Source organism: Triturus cristatus, chromosome 2_2 (genome assembly GCF_964204655.1).
Source record: "Triturus cristatus chromosome 2_2, aTriCri1.1, whole genome shotgun sequence".
NCBI classification, from domain to species: Eukaryota; Metazoa; Chordata; class Amphibia; order Caudata; family Salamandridae; genus Triturus; species Triturus cristatus.
The window spans coordinates 1,163,787,570-1,163,800,715 of record NC_140582.1 but is presented as its reverse complement, the minus strand read 5'-3'; the positions used below and the strand labels follow the sequence as shown (position 1 = coordinate 1,163,800,715).

General features: G+C 44.4%; 1 long non-coding RNA gene across 1 annotated transcript in view; it reads right to left on the bottom strand.

The window, feature by feature from the left end:
• LOC146863290 (uncharacterized) overlaps window positions 1-13,146 on the bottom strand; it is a 354,056-nt gene that overhangs the window by 313,597 nt on the left and 27,313 nt on the right. Inside the window, exon 3 of the long non-coding RNA XR_014978589.1 lies at window positions 5,551-5,740. This is a non-coding gene — a long non-coding RNA (uncharacterized LOC146863290). The remainder of the gene's footprint in view (window positions 1-5,550; window positions 5,741-13,146) is intronic.

The following is a 13,146-nucleotide window of genomic DNA, read 5'->3' as shown; positions in this document are numbered from 1 at the left end:
GAGGTTTAGAGTTGAAAATAGTGTTGATGAGAGGGATAATTATTCAAGATGCATGGAAAGAACCTAAAACAGCAAAAGCAGAAATGTGTAACTGCATAACTTGAAGCCTTCCAGAACTTGAGTTAGTGGTCATGCATGGACCACAATCTCTGCCATACTGGATGTTTACTACGCTTGCCATGGAATTAAACATCCCAAATTTTGCCTATATAAATACAAATGATGTGAATAAGGGAAGCACAATTGTTTGTGGGTAGGAGTTACCAAAATATGGAAGAGTTGACAAACTTTTTCCTTTCATCACCAACACAGCCTCGGTAATACTTGAACGGATATCACAATACAAAACTAGAAGACCACACTAGGTTTTAAACAGAAGTGCTATCCTAAAACTGACCAGCTCTCTCCATAACCTCAAACATTTATAATCAAACCATATACAAGGGGTTGAATTCAAGCCCAACCTGTCCATTCCAGGCAATGAAATAACAGTAGTTACATGTGTCAATCCAACAAGAGCAACCCAGGTATGGCAGAACAGGGAAAACTTCTCTAAATTGGGCATTGAAGTAAGGCACAAGCCAGAGTTTTACCCCAGCCCCCTACTTCCCTCGCAGGCACCTCCACCAAAGAGGCTGACTACAGCAAGTGGAGTATTAAGGAGAGCATATAGGCTCAACAGACCCAAGAGTACACAGAGCCTCTCTGCAAATATCAAGCACCCAGCAATGCACACATGAGATGTCTTCCTTCAGTCACAGCAGGGTCTTCCCTTCAGGGTGACGCAGGAGATATGAACTCAAAGGCAGGAGCTCCTCAGCCATGAACATCTCCCACTAAAACTGCATTCCTGGAATGGGAATGGTCTCTGCAGTAAGGTGGGAGGGAATTACTTCACTGACTATCCTCAACATTTTGATATCCTGGTACTGCAGGAAACCTGGTCGCAAACACCTACAGCACTAACCAGCTTTAAAGAATTCCACATCGACGCAACCAAACCAGACAGAAAAAACTATAGGTGGACTCCCCATATACATCGCATCCCACCTACGGTAGGCTCAAGAACTCATTGACCTGGGACTAACTTGGGCCAAATGCATCAAACTGTCAGCTCTACCATTTGCTCATCCGACTTTAGCCTCTTAGTCTGCAACATATCTATTCACCCTGGCCACAAAAGCAGAGCTGGAAAAATAAAGACCTTGACCACTCTACTTAAATCCCTTCAATCCACCTTTCTGCATGCCTGGTACTGTTAGGGGACTTTAATATGCATCTAATGCAAAGCAGATCTCCATTAACCCAAGAGTGTCAAGCACACCAATATCAAACAGTGCTGTCAGCCATATCAAATTATACTAGAACCTACCAACATGGAAAATCATGCACTGGGGCCCTCAAAAGCATTGGTCTTACACATTAAACTGCTGATTTTTCCAGGACGAATTGGCAGCTTTTTCCAGGCTGTCACACAAAACAAACGCAATCTTCGACTGTGCATTGGCAGGTGCTGAGCTACTTCCAATGATCATTCATTACGGCATAACTGCTAGGGTGGAGAGCGATCACTTTCCCCACGAAGGGCCCCATATGCAAGTGACCTGCTAACACCTCCCATGGCCTTATGTTTAAAATGTCTCACATGGTCAGGGCCTGCAGTAGAGGAGATAATGGACTCTGTAAGCATCCACTTGACAACAGAACAACAAAGCTTCACACATCATACAATGCTGGTAAAAGCCTGGGAGTTCCTGGTCACTGCTCTCACTTCCACCTTATCAACAAAATCCATCCCAAAGAATAACAACAGGGGCAGCCTTGTTCACTCCATCACTACTATTGAAAAAAGGGTAGTTAAACAGGGAGATCTGAAGACTTCTGAAATGAGATCTTCTGATCAATCAAGACACGAGGAATAAGCTGGCATCAGTGAGGGAAGCTTATAGAAAGGTTATTTGGTTGGCTAAAACTTCCCACCAGACAAAAACTTGGAGAAATCTCTTTCACATGGACAAACTGAAGAACAGTAAATTATTTTGGGCCGAAATTAATAAACTTGCAAATGGCAGCTATTGCCTACACAATGCTGACATTACCGAGGCAGATTGGGTAGCACATATAACAACAGTTAACACCTTGGACATCCCAGACCATTCTTTGAGGACAACTTTGGAAAAGCCAGGCCCCACGTGCAAAGCTCCTTAATGGAGGCATCTACACTCACTCAACCTGTTGGGCCAAGGTTGGACGACCCACAGGTCTGGCACATCCCTAAGCACCTTAGAAAGGGGTCCCAGGCCCGAACAGACTCCCAAACGCTTTATGCAACCAAGATCAACAATTCTGGGCTGCTCAACTAACCCCATTGTTTAACCACGCCTTCCTCACCAATTCCATATCAGCATCCTGGCGAGGCAGTATACTGCATCTCATTTACAAATCAGTCTCGCAGTTCAATCCAGTAACCTACAGACTGATTGACCTCATTGATGTCGAAGCTAAGAGCTTATCCTCTTGATGTGCAGAAGCCCAACGAACGACTTAATGGATTGTACACCTGAGTTGCATGTTACTTGCAACTTATAAATAAAGTTAATTTAAAAAGAAAAGAAGAAAAAAAAGAGCTACGCCTCCAACCTTTTGATAGACCTGGAAGCCTAGGTTTCTTCTGCAAATAAATGAAATTAAAATGAAAATAAATTATAACTTGTAACACACATATTTTGATTTTTAAAAAGAGGAACTAACAGTGAGTGGAAAAACCTGTTTGAGGGCCTCATTCTATTTGTTGAACTGCCAGGTTTTTAAAAGTTTGTGAAAAAGTAAAGATTACTTGCTTTCTTAAGTGCCAAAGGAAAAGAATTCCACAACCTGACTGTGCCTGCAACAAAACTTCTTCCCCCCTAAGATGCTGCTTTTGCCCTTTGGGTTACAAGATTAAAAGTTGATGCAGATCGAAGCTGCCTTCCTGGAACATACCACCTAAATCCATATTTAAAATAATCAGGACCATGCCCATGTAGTGCTTTAAAATATCATTCCAAAAATTCAGACTGGCTTCAGAGCAGGCATGAATACAAAGACCAACCTTCTTGCAGTCAGTCTCCTCAAAGACAAAGCCAAAGCTAAAAGCTCAAAACTCGATGCTTGCTTTTTGAATCTGAAAAGCAGCATTCAACAGGATACCAAGGACTCAGATACTTGGGTTCAAAACAAAGTCGGTTATGCCAAAGAACCACTTGCAAGATTCCCGCTCACACTGACCTAAAGCAGGGGTGTGTGTTAGCCCTCTGCTTATTCAACATCTATACGGCCGATCTTGACAGCCAACCATTGGAAGTGGTGTGCAATTCTCCCAAACTAGTGGACGAACTGCTCAGATATCTTCAATATGCTAAAGACATTGTTCTACTAAGCCAAACCATGATTGGCCTCTAGTGTCTAATTACCCAATCGGCACAATACATCCAAACCTTGGGGTTGAAACTAAACCACAGCAAAACAAAAGTGGCATGCTTCTCATCCATCTCTCGGAGCATCTATCCAAGCTTCAAGTGGAAAGCCTACGGAAAACCCTTAGAACTGGTCAAATCATACAACACTTTTTTTAATTGTCTTTATTAGATTTTTAGATTAACAACAAGCAAAAGACAGTTGCATATCATCAAAAAGGAAAAAAGAAAGAGGAGCACATCACCGAGGCATGTTAAGTAAACATCATTAGCAAATTTGTTGATCATTACAGGTATATAGCAATTATCATGAACCGAAAACTCAGGAACATAGGCTGATGTGGCTTTAAACATGTAGGAGCTACCAATATGTATGATGGAGAGGGGTGTCACTCAGTGTTATGTGCGGAAAGGCAGCTAAATGTCCTTGGGGTATAAAGTAAGGGGTGGGAGGGCGGGCATAGTCTTCACCCACATTCTCACAGCGGCTCATACTCCTGAGCCATTCCGGAGGCAAATTAATTTCCTGCTTTCCCAGTAATAAGGCCAAGGAGGTTAGGCGACGGGTGGAGCGAGGAACATTCTGAGTGTAGCCTAGAAGTGTAAGTAGCAGATCGGGTGATAGTTCAGTGCCAATCATGGCAGAGATGTGTTTGAACACTGCTATCCAGTATGTGGGCACCACTGGGCATGTCCAGGTTAGGTGCAAGAAGTCTGCCCCTTGGGCCTGACACTTCACGCATCAATAAGATTTGGTGTAGTGAAATGTGGCAATGTCAAGTAGCTAAAGGTAGCTGCGACGTATAAATGTAAAATTTAAAAGCTTATGCCGATGAAAAATAGAGATATGTTTTGTGTACAACAATACATCCATATCTTATCTGTGATTTTCATACCCAGTTCTGTCACCCAGGTCTCCCTCACCCGTTTAGTGGTGCCTGGTTTCACTGCAATACATGCTTGGAACAGTCAAGAGGTCATGCGGTCTCCGTCTGCATCAGCAATCACCAGATTTAGGGGTGGAAAGTGTTCGGGGGAAGTGGATAGGAAGGCATGAGCGATTTCAACTTGTTCCGGAGTCACCAGAGAATTAGAAGGTCTATGTACGGGACGCCCCCTGCCTGTGGGTCTTCGACCAGAGGCATGATGTGACCATCTGGGAACAGATCTCCCATGGTGCGGAGGTTATGCCGAAGTAACTTGCGTTGAACTAGCTTTTCCTGCGTAAGTGGGAGCCATGGGTTGTAGTGTAATGGGAGAGCTCTAGAATAAAGAGGACCACCCCCCAGCATGTGTCTTAACCTGCGCCAGGCTCAGCATGTTGTGGACACAGTCTGGATGTCTTTAGTGTCTAGTGACACGCCTTTATGGCAGTATCTGTTGGAGTCCATTCAATACAGCTTGTTCTGGACGCAGATATGGAATGCGGGCGTCAGGGTGATACCAGCGATGTGTGTAATGACACTGGGCAGCTAAATAGTATAAGCAAAGGTCGAGGACCCCAAGACCTCTGCGCTCATAGCGAAGCGTAAGTGTGTCCCACTGGACATGGGACGCGTACCGGCCCACACTAGCCACATAAGGACTCTGTGGAGGGTGTGGAAGAAGGATTGTGGCAGGGGAATGGGGATGTTGGAGAAAAGATATAAGAAGTGGGGTAGTGCGACCATCTTAAGAATGGCACGCGTCCCAACATGGAGATTGGCAATCGGACCCAGCGATCCACCTGTGTGTTGAGGTCTGGGCCGTAGTTATGTTGCAGGAGCTGTTCTCTGTGGAGATTAATGCCTAGATATTTTGTGCCATCCATATCCCACTTGAGGGGAAATTCCAAATGAATGACTCTAAGCGGCAGCGGCCCAAATATACGAGCAAGCTGCAATGGACATTTCAAAGCTAATTTTAATGTAATCAACTGATTTTAACCTTATCCTCTGCTGCCAAAAATTGAGGTCTTACCTCAATGTTTTAACGTAGTCATTACCATAACTTATCAAATGCTAACCGTAATAATACTTTTAGCTGATACATTTTCTTTTTTGTTGTTGTTTATATTGCAATGATTTTAACTAATTGGAAATAAAGAATTACTTACTTTCTTTTTCCTTCCATGCCATCTCTCCCATAGCACGTCTTCTATGGCGTTGAATTTATCAGTTTGTGGAAGAGGTGGTACAATTTCCATTCCATAGTCTATTGCCCACATCATGTTATCTCGACTAATTCATTTAAGGTTTTCTTAGGAGCAGACCAGATCCAAGCGATCTTCGGGGTGTTTTAAAATTCTATAACAAATTAGGAGAATGTAAGGTTACATTTTATTAATTTAGTATTTTTCTACAATGCATCCAAGACAAGAGAGCATCGGAGCGCTTTAAATATTTAAACAAAGCAGGCAAAAGAAAGATACAGAGCATTGGGACAAAGAAAATAACAGTTAGGGTAATTGGTCAATTGAATGGTAACAAAATAAATACAAGCATGCAAGTATCCTAGTTTGTATTATGAAGAATAGATGAAATACAGCTGAAAATATGTACACGATTTGCCTTATTAAGAGCTCGGTGGACATGGGGTTGTTAGTGATAAACACACCAAATGGGCAAATGCATAATCATAAAAATATGAAGTATAAAATACTTGTGAGAAGTTGGGCTGGTATATGCTGTCCACTAATTAAAGTGGGCACCTTGAACCAGTCCAAACAACCCTTATGGTGATTTAAGCGGTCAAAGATAACCGTAGAAAGCTATCCAAGTGGTTGCTGTTGAAAGCAGCCTTAAGGCTTAGTCTTGAAGGAAAAGCAGCATGTTTTACCAGAATGCAACCTTATAGTATTGGTTAAATGAAAGGAGAACCACAGAGTAGTTATTAAAATATGTATTTATTAATATAACACTATCTAGTACGACACAGTATCTCCTACATGGAGATAATCACAAAGCACACAATACTTAAGCACAAAAATGACAGTAAATAACACTAATACACAGTGAGCACCAGGGGGGACCAAACCATATACTAAACTAATGGAATAAGAACCACGACTTGAGTCAAGGCAGTGTCGAGAGGACGTGGAATCGCTGGGACCCCAAGGAATCACCCAAGGTGAGTAAGTAGGCACCCCACGGAGAACGGGTGAAGTGTGGGAACACGACCACATGCTCCGTACAATTCTATGGGAAAGTCGTGGTTGAAGCTTTTGAATTTAAGGACCCTTCCCATTGGACTTTGAAGAAACCCCGTGGAAGTTAGGAGGTTGGAGAGCCAACCCACCAGTGGATACCAAAGTACCTGAGTTACCTATCCCAGGGAAGCCGGGTGCATAGGTCTGAAGTGGCATCGGAAACCGCTGTCGAACCCAATGGAGAACTTCGAAGAAGAGCCGCTGCTGGAAGGAAGAAAAGTGTCAGTTGGAATCCAAAGGTGGATTCTTGTCGAAGAGTACCTGAAAGCAGAGGGGAAAGAGTCTGGGTCACTTAGCAGTGACCAGGGGCTCGGTAGACGAATGCCCACCGATGTCGGGTGCTTCAAGTGCGTTGATGGAGTTCTTAACTCAGGAGCCAGATACGAGCTGTCCCACAAAGGATGTCAAGTGCGGAGGGGTCGGTGTCCGGCAGGAGCACCAACAAGCCTTGGCAATGGCAACCCATGCAGAAGGTCAAGGATGGTTACGGTTCGGACCAGCACAGTCCAGGAGACTCACCAAACACAGGGGAATCAGGGCAAGACTGGAGAAACCAGGGCAGCACAAGAAAAGCAAAGATGACCCTCAAATAGACCCACAGACCGTAGGCTCAGGAGTTGCAAGAGAACCTTGAGCGATTTCACCAAACAGCAGCCCACGGAGCAAATGGTGTGAGAAGGCCAGAGTTCTTGGTAGGAATTGTTGCTAGAGGTTGGGGCTACTCGTAGCCCAATGCAGTTGTTCGGTAAACGCCAACAAGCAACTTGCAAATGTATGCAGGGGTTTGGGTATTGCAGCACCCACAAGAAATTCTGACCTCAGACCTCAGACTTAGTGAAACCAGATCAGACCTCAAGGGATGTAGAAACCCACCTCCTGTATTGCTGAAGCCTTCGGAGTCCGTAGAAGCTCAGAGTCAGCAGACTGGACAGCAGTGTTGCGGTGCCTGCGAATGCAGGGGATTGACTACTTCACTCCAAGGGAGATATCTTCGGTTGTCCTTGATGCACCACAGGTCCTGCACGGAGCCTGTATGGTGCACGGGCACAGACGATGCTTCAGACTGAGAGGGAGACAAAGTCGGGACGGCAAAGTCCAGAGTGTCCAGACAGTCGAAGTTCAGTGGTGTCTGGTTCAGAATCTTGTTCACGTTGAATCCAAGGCCCTACAGCCAGGTAAGTCCTTTTGTACCCACGGGAGAGGGTTGGACAGATTCAGGAGACCCTCCCAGGGGAGGGTCTGGACAGTAGGGAGGTTACTCCCATGTCCTTTGTCCAGTTTTGTGCCAGACCAGGTGCCAACTGCTCCCAGGACTGGTTTGAACTGGACTATGCACAGGGACACCAAATGTGCCCCTCATGCAGACTTTCAATCGCTGGCAAGAGCACCCACCCAGCCCTAATACACTAAATTCTGTCTGGGAGGTGGTCACACCTCCCTGTGACAAGATACCTATTGTTCTGCCTTTCCTTGCTCCAGCTTTGCTCAACAGCAGGAGGGCAGACATGTATCTCTGGTCGGCAGCAACCATTTTGTGCTGCCCAAGACTAGAATGCTGGTACCGGAAACACCAGGGACCCAACGAAGCTCGCTTCTGAGGAATGGAATCATACCCCCACACCGGTTACCTTTGTGGGGTATGATTCCAACATGTTTGACACCAAACTCAATAGGGTTTATTTCAGCCGTTTTAGAGTTGGTCATCACACGGTCGCATAATGCCACTCTATATGTGGTGAATGGCTGCCTCACTGACAACCCGGGAGAATGGACTCCGTAGGCTGAAGGTGTCCTGCTCATGCAGTGGCATCCTTTCACTCAGAACCAAGCACCCCGCCCTCAGGATTGTAAAGGCCTGCTAGAGAGGTGACTTATACGTTTTACGTGCAGTGACACTTAGACATTCACCAACTTACAATGGCAGGCCTGTAGTTCCATTTTGCATGGCCTCTCATGGGTGTCATAATACATGCTACAGCCCATGGGAGGCCTCTGGGGAATCCATGCCATCGTTACATGGGTACCATATACAAGGGACTGACAAGGGTACCCCAGTATCCAATCTGGAGTGTACCTAGGTACATGACATAACAGTTTAAGGAGAAAGCAGATAGACTGGGGTTCTGATTAGCAGGATCACAGTCAGACTAGTCAAAAACAGTATTACATTTAGCAAAAAGTCGGGGTAACCATAAGAATTAGATCCTACTTTCTTACAATACTCATATGATTTATAGTATAATTTCCAGTGTGGAGAGGACTGGGGTTGGACTATGACTCTGAAGTCTTGTTCCAGGATGAATAGTTTCATTCAATGAATGAATCTGATCTGTTCGTTGGAGGTTTTCACAGTATTATTAATACAATTGAGGCAAACCAAGAGGTCGAGGGCTTTTGATAATGATTGATTTACATTCTATGTATTTGAGGAGTCTGGCTGAGGTATCACGACGGAGCTTGCGTTCTCTCCTCGCTGCAGAATCTTTACTTATATTCTTCCCTGGAATTCTTGGAAGGAATATTATAGGTTGAATTAGTCAAGAGAGCTCAGTTGCAGGGGAACTGCTTGAGCATGATTAGGTGTCTGGAGTTTCTCTACATTAAATAAACTAGAGAATATTTCTGGACTTCCTTTGTTCTTGTGCTTTCTTTCTCAACTTGGCAATTCCTCTTTGGCGACAAGGATGGGATCTGCTGGTATTGATGGATATGTTCTGCAGGTGGCCCGACGTAGGGACAGCGCAGGATATTTCCGCTGCTTCAGTGGTTGGATGTTTTTTAGGTGTGTTTGCTCATGGAAGCAATCTGATATGCATATTTATGAATAATGGAGTAGTGTTGGTCTCAGGGGAAATGTCTGAGAAAAGAGGATTTTGTAACAAGAAGTGTGCGCTGTATTGACCTCAAACCGTTATTACATAACATGTGTATTTTTGAAGGGTATCTTTGCGCTGAATAACAGATGTTTTATTGTTACCCAACTCAATGGTACTCATTTTATCAACCTCAGAAGAATGAAAGGTTGAGTGGACCTGCTGTTTATGAACCTGTGAGCATGAGGTCAAACACAGGCCCCTACAGTGGACAAATTAGCCCACTAAGCCACCAGACCCGGCTGGAATGGTTGAGAGATTCAATAGGATGTTGAAGGAAGTGATACAGTTAGCTAAGGTTAGTGGGAAAAATGTGAAAGAAGTGACGTTAATATGGGTACAGGAGTATATGTTTACCTGCATTCTACCACAGGAATACCTCCTTTTGAGGTAGCCATGCACTAACATTTTTACCTCCATGGACTAATTGTAAGTTTGGTGAAACAGTAAAATTGGAAGCTACAGAGAGTTTGTGTAGGATGAAGAAAATAAATAGCAGACAAAAAGGAAAGCGGATTATGATGTGTGCAAGGCAGTCAAAGAAGTGAAGGTGAAAGTTGGGAATGTAGTGAGTGTTCTCAGAAACACTTTGGGTGATAATAAGGGTAGCAATCCTCTCCAAGTGGTCAAAGTATTCAGAGTATCTGTTAGGTTAGAGGACGGGCACATGTGGAACATTAGTAGACTAGTGGTGATAAGAAAAATAGTTTTGTACTGAGTGCTCCATCTTTTCATAAGTATGTTCTCAATTTATTCATGTTCCTAGTTTTTCTGTTTTTATCTTTAGACTTATGGCTGTGGTCTATTCTGGTCTTAGTGGTTTCCTTACATCTTGCTTGTGTGTCTAATGTCTTAATTCATGTTGCAATTTATTTTCATTGTAGGGGGGTATGTGGTATCATGATACAGCCAGTAGCGGCTGCCGCAAATATCAAGTGGGGGGCAGAGTGGGACGGGTGATTAGTGAAATAATAAGAATTTTAAAAAGTATCTGTTCTGCCGCCAATGCTGCCATCCACCTCAGTGCTCCTCTTCTCTCCTGTTGGTGGCCCAACAGTCCCTGGGATGCCAGCACCAGCTCCTCAGCCTATCCCGGCGCTGCTCTCAATAGCATGAGAGCAGCGCCAGGATTGGTCTGAGTGGCTCGGTTTGCCGCTCAGACAGTGCCTGGGAGACTGTGCTGTTTCTCCAACCCGGCTATGCCTGACATGCGCACTTACAGTGCTGCACTTCTCCTCCCCTGCTGCCACCATGGCCCGCCCCGCCCAGACTTGGGTGGCTCTAGCTGGGAACGAAAAATAAAATGATAATAAATTGGTTTTATTATAATTTTATTTTTCCCGTTTTTTTCAGCGGGGAGTGGGTGCTCCTCCGCTTTAGGGGAGGAGCCGCTGCTGGATACAGCTTATGTTCTCTCCTTGCTGGGAATTCCCTATCTACATTTGAGCCCTGGAATTCTTGGAAAGAATGTTATTGGTTGAATTAGTAGAGTTCCGTTGCGGGCAGCTGGTTGAGCACAACGAGGTGGCTGGAGTTTCTCTGCATGAAATACACTGGGAAATCTTTCTGGGCTTCCCCTGTTCCTGTGGCTTTATGGTGAAAGAGAAACTCAGTTTTGCCGGAAATGAATTGGAGTTGATGTCACGTCAGCTTGCATTGTGCGTAGGAATTTGGTGGTTGTTCAAATAAGGAATTATAGGTAGAAAGAAGGGAGGCACAAAAGAAAGAGGAAGTTAAATAGGAAAGCGTATAGGAGAACATCTTTTCAAACAGGTGAGAATTATCTGTGGGCTGTAATATGTGCTCTACAATTGTCTCTCCCCTCCTTTCACTTAGAGCATATACAAAATTAACATTACAAACTTCAATTCTTTGGTAGGTTTTTTTAAAGTGTGCTTATATATCTGTTTGCATTTCTATGGTTATGAATAAGATAATGTTGATAAGATAATGTTGTGTGTGTAGAAATAGAGTCTATATCAAAACTACCCTGGTAGTGAAGAAGAAATCAAATGATCATCTAAAATATGTGTGGTGAGATGTTTTGGAAAAGGAATTATTCATGTTATAATGTATGAGAGCCGATGGAATTTGGAGAGTCATTATAGAGGACAGACGGGTACCTCCGGAAGAGATGAGTTGTTAGCTAATGTCTGAAATTTCAAGGGTATCTTTTACTTTTGAGTCTAGGTTTTGTTGCTGCACTGCCTTTCGGCTAGATTTGCGCTTTAGAAATACCATACACATACATACATACGATATAATGCCTACTGTCTGACATCCATTCAACCAAGTATCAATGTGGATTTTTAAAGAAAATGAATTTTTGTTTTGTTTTGCTTATGATATAACTGCCTATGAAAATTGTAAAGGACTTTTAGGTAAATCTAGTTTATGGAATATGCTTCTAGAAAGAAGGCTCTGCTGATCGCAGTTACCTCTGATATTTAATTACAGCAGTGAGGGAAAAGCAAGATGGTGGCTGCGTGAAGCGTTGTGAAAGCCGCTTTTCCTTTCACGCTGACCTGAGTCTTACAAAGCGAGAAAAAGGCAGTCATTGAGCGCGCTAGAATGCTATCTAAACTACTTACAGTTAAGCCGACGGTTCTGTTATTACAAACTATCTTCCGAGGAAGAGCTGATGAGGGTGCAGTTGATCGGCGATCTGACGGCTCGCGCCCTGAGGACGTTTATGTTAGCAGTAATTGGCGTCAGAGGTGGGGTGTTCCGTAGACTCAGAGAGGCTCGCCGATACTTTGATGCCGAGGAAAGGCTGCCGGAGATCGAAGCGGTGGAGGCTGGGCGCAACAGTGTATCCGCGGTGAGAGATCTGACAAGCATTGACCAGTGCAGCATGCCGGCGAAAGGGAAGCCTGCGTTGAAAGATCTCGGCGCTCCGGCTGGAGTCAAAGCTGCATCTGGGACTCGGCGTGTGACCGCAGAGGAGAGAGGCCTGATTTTGAACCCGTGCAAGAGCAACATGCAATGCGGGGAAATGAGCAAAGAAGGGGCCAATATCGAGAGATGTGATGGTGCACAGCAGTCCATTGAAACAGGTACCAGATCAAAATAACAAACCGTGCCCGGAATGTTTGCCGGTAGGGGATCCATAAATACACTGGGGGAAAAAAAGAAGCCAGCAAAGGTAAAGGCATCTTTTTTGCAAAAAGGCAACCCGGACAGTTCTGGTAAGGTGATACCAAGGGGAGGGCTGCCCAATGTCAGTAGTCACAATATAGGAGAGTCTACTCCAGAGACTGTAGAGCTGGACAAATCTATTATCAGCTCTGCCATGTCACTCCTAAAAAACCCTGGAGATATTTTGCCAGACTCAGAGGAGGGGCTGCCAAGAAGAGAGAACATTGTACAACAAGAAGCCACGGACATTGATGCCGATAATATCATACTATCTACTGGTGAAACCCACCTTGCACAGACCTTAAGGTGGAACCATGTGGCTAGCGTTCAGGGAGATGGCAATTTCCCAGCGACTCCAGACCTTGATAAATTTTACTCTCTGACAGATGAATCTGAATTATCCAACAGTGACAAGGATGAAACAGGAGATGATTTGACTGGGGGGGACAGCGGCAGTTCTCCCTCGAAATTCGACACACAAAAGCGTGCACCG